Here is an 11033-nt window from a genome sequence, read left to right as displayed (position 1 = left end):
AGTTCTCCATCTGAATTCCATTAAGGCTACCGTGGGGGGGCGGGTTTGTTGCAGCATCTCCTGCATCTCTATTTCCAGTGCCACTGTGTATCTCCTAACTTCATCTTAAGCTACATTTGTAAGCTGATGCCCATCCACAGATCGTTGACTGCCACTTGCACATACAGGGCTGGATGAATACATCTGCCTCTGTACATACACAGCCAAAACAGAGGTCCTTTTGCTCTGCTACTGCATGACAATGCTGTCACAGAATCAGGGATGTCCTACATAGGGTTTCTGCCCGGAGTCTTGTTCTCCTTCTCCTATGTCACAGAAGAATGACTGGTCCTCAACGTGTTCAACTGTAACTCAACCACTGCAATTTAGTCAATGCGGTCTACATGTAAAAAATATTAACATGAACCAAACCACACCCCCTGTCTCTCCTTTGACTCAAAGGACTCTGGGACACATATTTTCAGCAACAATGCCATTGCACTGGCTACTGTTAGAGAAATGTTTCAAATTCAAGGCACTTTAGGCCTGATTTAAAGTTTAGAGGAGGGAGTTACCCGATATTTGTTCTTCATAATACGATTCCATGATAGCCTATGGATATCATAATATGGCGGACAGGATATCCGTCACCTTTTTGAAGGAGTAACCCCTCAGCCAAACTCTAAATCAGGTCCTATGTCGAAATCATTCCACAATCTTTGGTCCCATAACTCAATAGATTTCCAAAGCTTGCAAGTCCATTAGTTGTATACTTCAGCCATTCAAAACTGGATGGTTATCTATCTGCCATAGTCTAAGTATTCCAATGTCCAAGTCTCCTCAAATTTGAAGAAGAGAGACATTGAAGAGGACTAATAACACTCTTCTGCTATGCTTCTGGAGTCCAGATTAATAGGTCCATCGTGTGACCGCTGCAGTTGTTTCCTCATTCCCTCCTCCTACCATCACACATCAGCTCAGCAAATCAGAAGTGGCCCTGAACCAATGTGAGTGGCTCACAAATACAAAAAGTGCACAAATGTATGATTTTCACATATCGTGCTAGTGTCTACCCATTTTCACTGTGCATATGTAGCATTAGGAAAACTGAGAACCAACTTCCAGTTCCGAAGTCATTTGATTTTTTTGTAATAATTAGGCAGTTTGATAAACTTTCCAGTTTCTACACCACCTACAATGGATGCTTTTGTTTTCAGGTTTGGTACTTAGACAAGCTTAGGGAAAAGTTCAAAGATACTACTCTGGACTTTATTCCCAGTGCCACATTAATAAAACAGGATTACCCATCCATTGTGCTAGCGCAGATATCCTATAGCCAGGAACACTGCTACTTAGTATAGTGGATAGGGTGACCAGGTGTCCCGGATTTGCTGGGACAGTCTCGGTTTTTCACCAGCTGTCCCAGCAGATTTTGGGAAATTTAGCTCATGTTCCGGTTTTTAGAGAGGGTCACCTGAAAATGGTGGGAGGTAATTTTTTTTAGTTTTCTAAAGCAGAAATAGCTAGCAGGTGTTATCATCAAGGAATTTATTTAACATGCATTACACTAGCCTTAAAAATTGAATTTTATTTATGCTCTTAGTGCCTCTTCAGAAATTCTATGCTGATTAGCGCTGTCATTCTGTGCCTGCTTGGTTGAAGTAAAATTGTAGTCCTTCTATTTTTTGTGAAATGTCCCGGTTTTTTACTTTAAAATTCTGGCCACCCTAATAGTGAAGAAATGCCTGCAAAGGAAATGTTCACAAGCAAATGACTTACTCCATACCAGTTTTATTGTGAGATTATGTTATACGTTACTTTGGTAAAGTAATGGGTTAATTTACAGGAGATCCAAGGGCAGCCAGTGGTGACATAACCTAAACTGGCTGACCTCCTGATTAGCTAGCAAACACCAGGAATGAGATCATATAGTGCAGAAGCTTTGGGGTGCACCCACACCTGGATCCCAGGGGTGGAGCATTACCAGGCAAACGCACAGTTGCTCAGGCTTGCAACTGCCTGTGGGAATAACGGGTTGTCATCACTTTCACCCTAGGTGTTGCTGTAAGGACTCTGGGGATGTAGGCATTAAGCCCCTTTGGGTTTCTTCTTGTGTTTGCTTTCTGCACCAAAATCGGTTGGCTCACCATATAACTCCACCCCGCCTCAGGGGTGGCAATCGCCAGATTTGAGGTACACAGCATAAACCAAAGAGGATGACCCATGGTGTTGCGATGTATTTGAAGAGCCCTCACCCTGCTCCGGAAGTGACAACTGAGGGGGTGTCCTGCCTCCCAAGGTGTGAGGCTTCCTTAACCTATGTGGGGAGCAGAGAAGGGGGAGAAAGAGTCTGCAGCCCGGCAGAATGGGAGTGCTGCGCTGAGTTGTTGCTGCCTAAGGCATTGCCCTACCTATGGCACAGGCAGCTACAATTCCAGAGATTGGCATGAGACACAGAGTGTGATATGGGAGTGTGTGCATCCAGTTAATGCATGCTGTGCCCTTTTCTTGCCATTTTTCCTCAGATAAATGTTGTTGGCAGGTTTTTAAGGCTGAAATGTGTCTGATGAAAATTATTGATCCGCGGTTTCCACCTCGATTTGGGATGTGTATGGCACTCTGAATCAGAGCCTTTGTGTATTCACTGAGTTTGCATTGAATGTCTCTGTTCTGTCTTTTGACGCCCCAATGAGAATCCTACTTTCCGATCGCAGGTCACAGTTTACTTGTGCACTAAGTAACTTTGTCGGACCTCAAACGGTTATACCAAAGACAACAGCTTGACCAACTTGAGCCGTGGGAGTTCGTCCATATTTCTTTGCTGTCTGGTCCTGGTGGATTTATAATGATGATATCAAAACTACGTGTACAAGAATGCAACAGATAAAACTGAGACGTCACAAGGTACTCACGCCAGGCGTGATTGCGGGTAGTGGGAGATGAGTTCCACTGAACCATGAGTTATTCCATAAGATGTAACCATTGTAGCAAACTGTTTTCAAACAACAACAAAATCCTTGTGTAATGGAACCTTGTGCTCATGTACAGCGCTTTAATGCCTTTTGGCCGAGTTCGCGCTATACAGAAATGCAAAAAAAATGTTTACTGATACACATCACCAGTTGTGGTATGAGAACGCGTAAGGAATGCCTCATTCCCCAAACAGCCCATATCTGTACAAAGTGTTCGTGATTCCGTGTGCGACAGACACTCCACTATATTCTCACAAAATACGGATCTGCGGGTCATCTGGGAAAATACTACCATTGACGGGCTCTTGTTACCAAACACTGCAAAAACAGAAGAGATTTGTTTAAATGATGCTGTGTTTACTTATGTAAATTGCAGCGTCAGCTGACGACCGCCGGGGTTTACCGGCAGCACTTTCCCTTCTTTTAGACGACTCCGGGACTAAACGTGGGAGCTGCGGCAGGGAACGAGAAAACGGAGTGCTTCTAACGTTCTTCTCTCTCGCTGGGGATCTCTTTTGTTGGTACGCTTTTCTGACACCGGAACTTGTCCGCATTCGCTGCAAAGAGCGTGGAGCTCGCAGCCTCCTATTCCATCGAGTGGAGTTTCTGCTGGGAGGGACTCTGAACACAACTTTCAAGCCGGCACAATTCAGTCTCTGGATAACTGAATGTCGCAGGGCTCTTCCTCTTCAAACAGGATACGGAGGCGAAGAGACCCTTGTCTCCGAGCAAGGCTCCGGCGACTGTAAGTAAGGCTTATTCGCTAAGAAATGTAACGTGAGGCAGACCAAGGTTCCATCAGAAACTATGTCGCGTCCCCAGCACTGGCCCTTTTCGTGAATCTCATAGTGATGCATGTGTCATGAGGTGCACTGTAAGGCAGGGCTTCCGTTGACGCACATGTGCATTCTCTTCACGGGAATGAGGCAACAACTTGCTGTTGTAAAAAGAAAAAGCCAGCCACCTGGTAAACTGTCACTATAACTGAGACAGGACCCTCTTTGTTTAAGATATTGTCTTTAGATACTGTGAAATAATAAACGGTAAAAGGGTACACTGCTAGCTTGCTCTAATTTTCCCAACCGTACATGTGCATAGTGTGCACAATTATGCATAGTGGACGGGAATTGTCTACTTCCTTTACTGTATAGTGTATCTATTTATTTGTTTAGAAGGTTTGTATTGTATCTTTTCTGCAGCGCTTTCCTAGCTGTTGCCACGATCCGAGAGCGCTCCCTAGCACAGATCGTTAAATTACACTTCTGTAGCACGTGGATATGAGAAGTTTGTGAGTTGAACTTTTATCTATAGTTGTTGAGTTTTAGTCTCGTGCATGTAACCCAGGGAATGCTCGAATTTAGTTTATTTGGGAGCATATTCCACAGTCTGCATGTTTATACTGATAAAGTGCTTCCGCCTGTGCAGTTTTGTGGAAACAAGCACATTACCAGGAGTGGGACCATCTCAACTTGAGGTTTTCACTTTGGTTGTACAAGCTGAGTCTGCATTGTAATAAGGTTGGTACCGTACCATGGATCATCCAGTGTGCAATGAAAAGGGCTTTGAAGCATATCATTTTACCAACTGGTAACTGTAATAATACTTTGAGAGCAGGGCTAGTGTGTTAAGACCTGGTTAGGGCTTGTCAGGAAGCTGCATTCTTTGATGACTTTACCAATTAATTTCCTGGAGAGTCAGGCCAATTGAATACTCCTAAAGTGACAGTAGCGTGGCGAGTGATGCCTGAATCCCGTGTGAGAGCCCCAGATAGGGGAAAATACATTCTGAAAGTATTCTCAAAATGTAAATAAAACTCATCACTTTGTTGACTCTGGATTGAAGTGAGAGGTCAGAGTCAATAATTATGAGAAGGTTTGTTCTTTCTGTTATTATTGGCTGCTGTCCAGGCATCGGGAGCTCTAGTGTTATAATTTTGCTAAGTTCCACAGGTGAGTAGTCCAGTTTTTAATAGTGAGATGTTTCTCTAGCACCCATTGTTCCACTGCCATAAGGCATTTGTTGCGTCCATCTGATGGACGTTCCAGTTTTGGAAAAATTCTGTTAGGTTAGGTTGGAGTTGTCCACACGATCCGGAGGGAGAGGACTAGGTTAACATGAAACAGGAAGGAAACGACTGTTCCCCTGTGCAATGCCTATTCAACAAGTGAAAGTGAAGAGTTGTAAGGAGGTAGCGAGACATTTGGGATCCATCCTTAAAGCAACTTCTTATCAGTTTGAGGACTATGCCCGTATCACAAAGTCATCCAGACTTTGGGCTAGTAGTTAGTGGTCTACTGTGTCACATGATGAGGAATGGTTGATTTTAGTGTCAACTCCATTGGCGTAAACTGCGTTCTTGAGGTTGTCCCTGATGTAGAAGTGTGCTGATTCAGTGCTTCTTCTAGGTTGGAATCCATGCTGTCTATCTCACTGTCACTTGTTTGATTGTTTCATACAAAGGTTTAGATCTGGAGCAAACTGCCTTGTCAGGGAGTTTACCTGGGGAGGGCCCTTTATTGAGTCCTTTGGATATTGGTCTGTAGTTTGTAGAATCACCCAAGTGAAGTCCGTACTGCTTTAATATTGGTTTAATAGATTTTTTATTATTTTTATGAATGTATTTTGTATATATATCTGTATAGCACCACTCATTACCTAGGACTCTTCAGGGTGCTGCATGCTTTAAAAAAAAAATTAGAGTAAAAAAGGACCCCTTTTTGCAGTCTCATCTGTGACATTAAGACAATTTGACAAACTTTCTCCCACTTTCTGTAATCCTTATGCTTTGACCACCCTGCGTAGATGCTTAGATAAGTGTATAACGAAAATCTCAATTTATGTGAGTATGTATAAACTAACAACCTTGTGGTTGTGCAATGAATTGGTTGGTGGTTTATGTCATTGACCATTTATGTGCTACCTCCTGCACACGTGAATCTCCAACCAAGCCCTATGCGGGTTATTGGTTTTCTATGTCTGTAAACACCTTATTCTAGGTAGAAGTCACAATTATTCCAAGACAAAGCCCTGTGAAACGACCCCATTGACTCAATCACATTCCTGTTAAAAATGGTGGTAGACGTCCAGAAAATGGCTATAAACAAGCATAATAATTGCCTAACCAGCACCCCCCAAACAATGCTCTTTTTTGGTCTTAGCCTTTGAGTACCATAGGCACTGTGCTCATTACATAACCCTGGTATCACAGGATAGCACCATCGTGGAATGCCCATTAAAACCAGTCTGTAGCACACTGTAGAGTAGGAAACACTTAGGGATGGAATATCACAGGTAGTGAGCTTCTCAGAGCACAATGCATGGCTATATGTCACAGTTTAGCCCCAAGTGCTCCACAAATGACCTACCAGGAAATTAGGCCATACCTTGATAGGCTTGTGCCTCTAGTAGGCATGTAGTGCTCAGGATAACTATGTGACGTCACACTGATATCGTGGTCAATAAAATTTTCCGCTGTAAAAATAAATGTTGCACTTGGCTGAGAGTGTAACATTTATTGTTAGGGTGGATGTTTTTACTTATATTAAGGTTGTTTTTGAGGGATCTGTCAACCTTGGTGGGTTTGATATCATGATTAGTACGCACTGGAAAACCTTCCATTTCTTGTTACCCTATTACCTAAGAAGAAAGATGCACATTGATGAGATACTGGAGACTCCTGCCACATGCTTTTCTCTGGCTCAGCTCAAAGTCCTTTTTGAACCTCAAGTGCAACACGAGCCAAGCTTTCATGTGGCTTCATCAGCCCTTATGTCTAGTTTCAAGACCCCACCCCTGTATCTAGTGGCTGAACTGGACTAAGTGAAGAGCAGAAACCTGGGAACCATCCCAGCTTCCCCGTTTGGCCAAATAGTGCGATTTCCACATTTCCACCTCCCGAGGTGCAAGCACATCATCCTGGATTGAGCACCACACGGGGACCGCGCTCCTTAAATGCACCTTTTCCTTGCACCCCTGGTCTGGCTTCGCTGTATTGATTGGGGGGTTTGAACGATGGCAAACCCCCCCATTGGTTGTTTGGTTTTGTCATTCCCCCCCTGCTGGCACATTGGGGTGGGGGCGCGCTGCCACCAAGTTGCCGCGCTTGTTGTTTCAAAACCAGTTTTACCGGTTTCTTCCGGGCCAAGGCGGCCGTTAAGGCGCCGGACCTTTATGCCCACTGCGGGGGGCGGCCTTTGCACATACTTGTAAAAGTCTTTATCAACTTTTTACATGACGATTTACAAGACAAATATTTTAAGGTCTGGGCTCATATTTCGGATTTTAGAGCCAAGCCAGACAGCTGGCTCTGGCTCGGTTCTCCCTAACACTCTGCCACTCTCCTACCTGCAATTTTCAAATCTGTTTGTGTGAGAGAAGTTCTAGAACGTATGTTCAAATTGATCTCTATTCCTACCACCTTGAAATCTGCAACAATTGCTGTTTTTGTCAACTTCTGAACGCATGATCTCTGAAGGGAACTTGCAAGTCATGCTTTTTTAAGTATATAAATGCATCCATGTGCGATCAGCCCCGCATCCCAGCAGCCTTCCCCGTTAATTGCAGGCCATGTTTGAATTGGCATCTCTGAATGGTTACGCCCTTATATTTCGCTTTAGGTGGCCCTATGTGTCCTTGGGTGGGAAGCCGCCTTGGAGACCTCAGCCTTGCGAACCCAGGGATACTCCTGCCTTGTCAGGGGAAAGTATATCGCTAATAATTAACCACACATTGTGTGGTTCGATTTCGTGCGGGCGAATTGGTATGGCGAGTTTCCACTTAGCACTGCAGTGAAGAGGGCAACATGTTTCATTTTACTCATCATACTTTATCAATGGAAAAATAGAGCAATATATAAGTTGCATTGGCCAGTTGAGTGCTCAAATATTTTGGGGCTTGAAAGATAGGAATACTTGCAGGGCCTATAAGGAATCGGTATATAAGGGCGCTATCGGAAGGGTAGGACCTGAACCTCCAGTCTTCCTGTAACACTTGAAGTTCAGCAAGAAATGGTTACCTCATGCCACAACTATATCAAAGCACCATAAAAGAGGAACTCGAAGGCGACGGCACCACCCCCCCTCCCCTCCGCCCCCCCCGTACCAGATTCACCTAAAATAAAAGAAGGAAGCATGTCGAGTGTTAGTGGCGGGTACGGAAAGCAAGTAATCAGGGCCGGCCCCTGCTGAGCTGTGTCCCCTCAACCACCTGATGCTGCGGAAGATCTGAGGCAAATGTTACACATTAACATGTCAATTAGCGCCCTACCAGCCTTGTGAGTTCACTAATGTTTGGCTTCATTTGCACCAAAGAAGAAGAGAAAGACAGCTGCATGCCAGAGCGAGCTGCCCCAGATGTGTTCCCCCTGAGGGAGGGGGGCTGGCACGGACGGCTTTATAAGTCTGGTAACACAAAGGCACGAAAGCGAGCGTGGGCAGTGGTAAGCAGGCCCAGAAGAGGATGTAATCAAGGAGCAGGCCTTCCCAAGAACATGAATGAAACCAAACAGTAACTCACTCTCCAACTTGGTACAGTCACCACTAGTGCTGGCTGTGGACGGAGAGTAGGAGAACAGTGGCCTCATTCACACCAACACAATAGTGAATCACTGTGGTCGAAAGGGTCGAACGGTTTACTGTATGCCTACAATAGATCACTGATTACAGCCATTAGCTAGCATCATTCTTGTATTCATGTGTCCTCTATTGTGACACGCGCAACCATAAAAACATGTGACATTCATACGAATAATTCAGTATCAACCACTAATAAGAGTTTCTGTCAAAAATACGAGAGGCGTTTTTTATTATCAATAATTTTCTTTTTTTTAACGGTTTATTTCTTGGCCTATATATATATAGTAAAATTCTTGGCCTGTGAACAATGATGGAGATGTCTGAAACGCGTTAGGCATCAAAAGTGAAAATGCTAAAGAATTCTCTGTATGTTGCTGGTTTTGCTGCATTCCACAATAAATAATAACCTGTTGGGAGTATGCTTTCATCTGAGGACAACTTCTCTTTCAGGAGCGTCTCGCGGTGCTTGGATGGTGCGGGGCAGCATGCGGGGGGGGGGGGGGCGCGAGGTGGGCACGAGAAATAAAAATAAAAATAAAATAAAAAAAAACACTTACCTCCTCCTTCGCCACGCCGCTCCTCTCCTCTCCCATCTTGCTGCTGAAGGCACAGGCTCCCGGCCTGCCCTGTGGCCAATTGGCAGGGAGCGTCCAGTCAGGGCGCTCCCAGGCAGACCGGGAGCCTGTGCAGGCTCTCTCCAGCCCGGCAGCTGTGTTGCTGGTTGGAGACAGCCTTCTGCGCATGTATGTTTGGCCGGCCCGAGACTGCCGGCCGAACATACATGCACTGTGAGAGAGAGTGCTGAGCAAAGAGTATTTTGTTGTTTTGTTTTGCTAATAACTTTTCAAACCTAGTTTGCTACTCACTTCGCTGGCTGGAAAGTTTTGGTGTGATTTGTCAAGCGACGGGGGAGGGGGTGAGAAAAAGGTGGATCCCAAAAATGCTCATTCCTCATGCAAAGCCCTATAGGGATTTTAGACACAACTACAGCTCGAACCGCAGAACTGAATTACACAAGATTTGGCAGAAAGCTAGATCTTTGTCCAGAACGATCTCTTTTTGTAAAGTAGTGTAAATCTGTTCATTAGTTCTGTAGTTATTTAAAAAAATATATTATGTGTATCTAGACACAGGGATCCACTACAGATCCACTCACCAACAGCAATGCTGTGATTGGGTGCCCACACCCTGAGAGGCAAGCTGCATTTGCCATTTTTTAAATTGGGACACAGTTCAGGGGGAAGAGGGAATAAAGATTAAACAGGATATAAGGGGTCAGAGTAGAGGTATCCTGACTCCATGGGATTGATGGAGGGGTCTCTGATGTATCCTTCATGCGCAAGAAAGTGCCCAAAATGTTTTGTTTTGGGGCTCCATAGGGATCTGCGAATCCACCACAGTGCTCAGCATGCCCCCCCCCTTGAATCAACAATGGATCTGTGGTTCCAGAGCCCAATTAAAAAATACACCCACTCACAGACCCACTTACACACTCACTCATTCACCCAGTCACAGACCCACACAACTGCTACCACACCCAGTAACAAACCTACACAGCCACTCACACTCGCGCACCCACTTACACACTCTCGCAACCACTCACACACCCATACAGCTACTCACACACCTACTCACCTACTCACAGACCCACAAAACCACTTACACACCCACTCACAGACCCACACAGCCACTCATACACCCACTCACACAACCACTCATGCACTCACACACCCACTAACACAACCACACAACCCAGTCACACACCTATACAGCCACTCACACACCCACTCACAGACCCACAGTGTGGGGTTGGCTTCATGGTGGGGGGTTGGCTGCAGGTCTAGCCTGCAGGACTGGCCCTGTGCCCAACCCTCCTGCCATGTACAAACAAGGATATGCACAGTGTGGGGTTGGCTGCATGCAGGGGTTGGCTGTAGGGCCCGCGGCAAACCCCCTGCCATGAACAGCTGAAGACCATGTGTGGCGACAGTTGGATTGACGTATGATAATTAAATATTACTTTATGTTCACAAAAACATAGAGATTTGCTGAAAAAAAAAAAGTTACATGCTCGATATAGTTAGGAAATAAAATGTAAAAGACCTTTGAAATAAACTAAAAAGCCAAAGCTTACAGGGACGTTATTGTTAGTTTCAGATTTTACACACACAAAACCATAGACATTCAGTTGTAATAGTTGTACTTATCTCAAGAAACTATAACTCGTGCCCTAAGGTAACTGTTAGAAATGGGGTCTGTAGTTGGCAGTGGTTTGCACCCTGTCCAAGTAGGGACCCTCACTTTAGTCAGGGTAAGAGAGCCACACTGCTAAGATAACCCCTGCTTGGCACAAGCAGTCAGGCTTATCTCAGAGGCAATGTGTAAAGTATTTGTGTACACACACACACTCTGAAAACAGTGCAAAAGGACTCCACCACAGTTTAGGAAAATAGCCCATATTTCTTTAAGTAAAACAAGACCAAAAAGGACAAACATCCAACATACACAT

At 44.8% G+C, this 11033-nt stretch overlaps 1 protein-coding gene across 1 annotated transcript in view; it reads left to right on the top strand.

The window, feature by feature from the left end:
• Positions 1 to 3323: 3323 nt before the first annotated feature.
• Positions 3324 to 11033, top strand: part of DENND2C (DENN domain containing 2C) — a 319873-nt gene continuing 312163 nt past the window's right edge. Inside the window, exon 1 of the mRNA XM_069238733.1 lies at positions 3324 to 3696. The gene's annotated coding sequence lies outside the window, so the exon portion shown is untranslated. The remainder of the gene's footprint in view (positions 3697 to 11033) is intronic.

This window comes from Pleurodeles waltl, chromosome 6, assembly GCF_031143425.1.
Source record: "Pleurodeles waltl isolate 20211129_DDA chromosome 6, aPleWal1.hap1.20221129, whole genome shotgun sequence".
NCBI classification, from domain to species: Eukaryota; Metazoa; Chordata; class Amphibia; order Caudata; family Salamandridae; genus Pleurodeles; species Pleurodeles waltl.
This window is presented reverse-complemented; position numbering and strand designations above follow the sequence as displayed.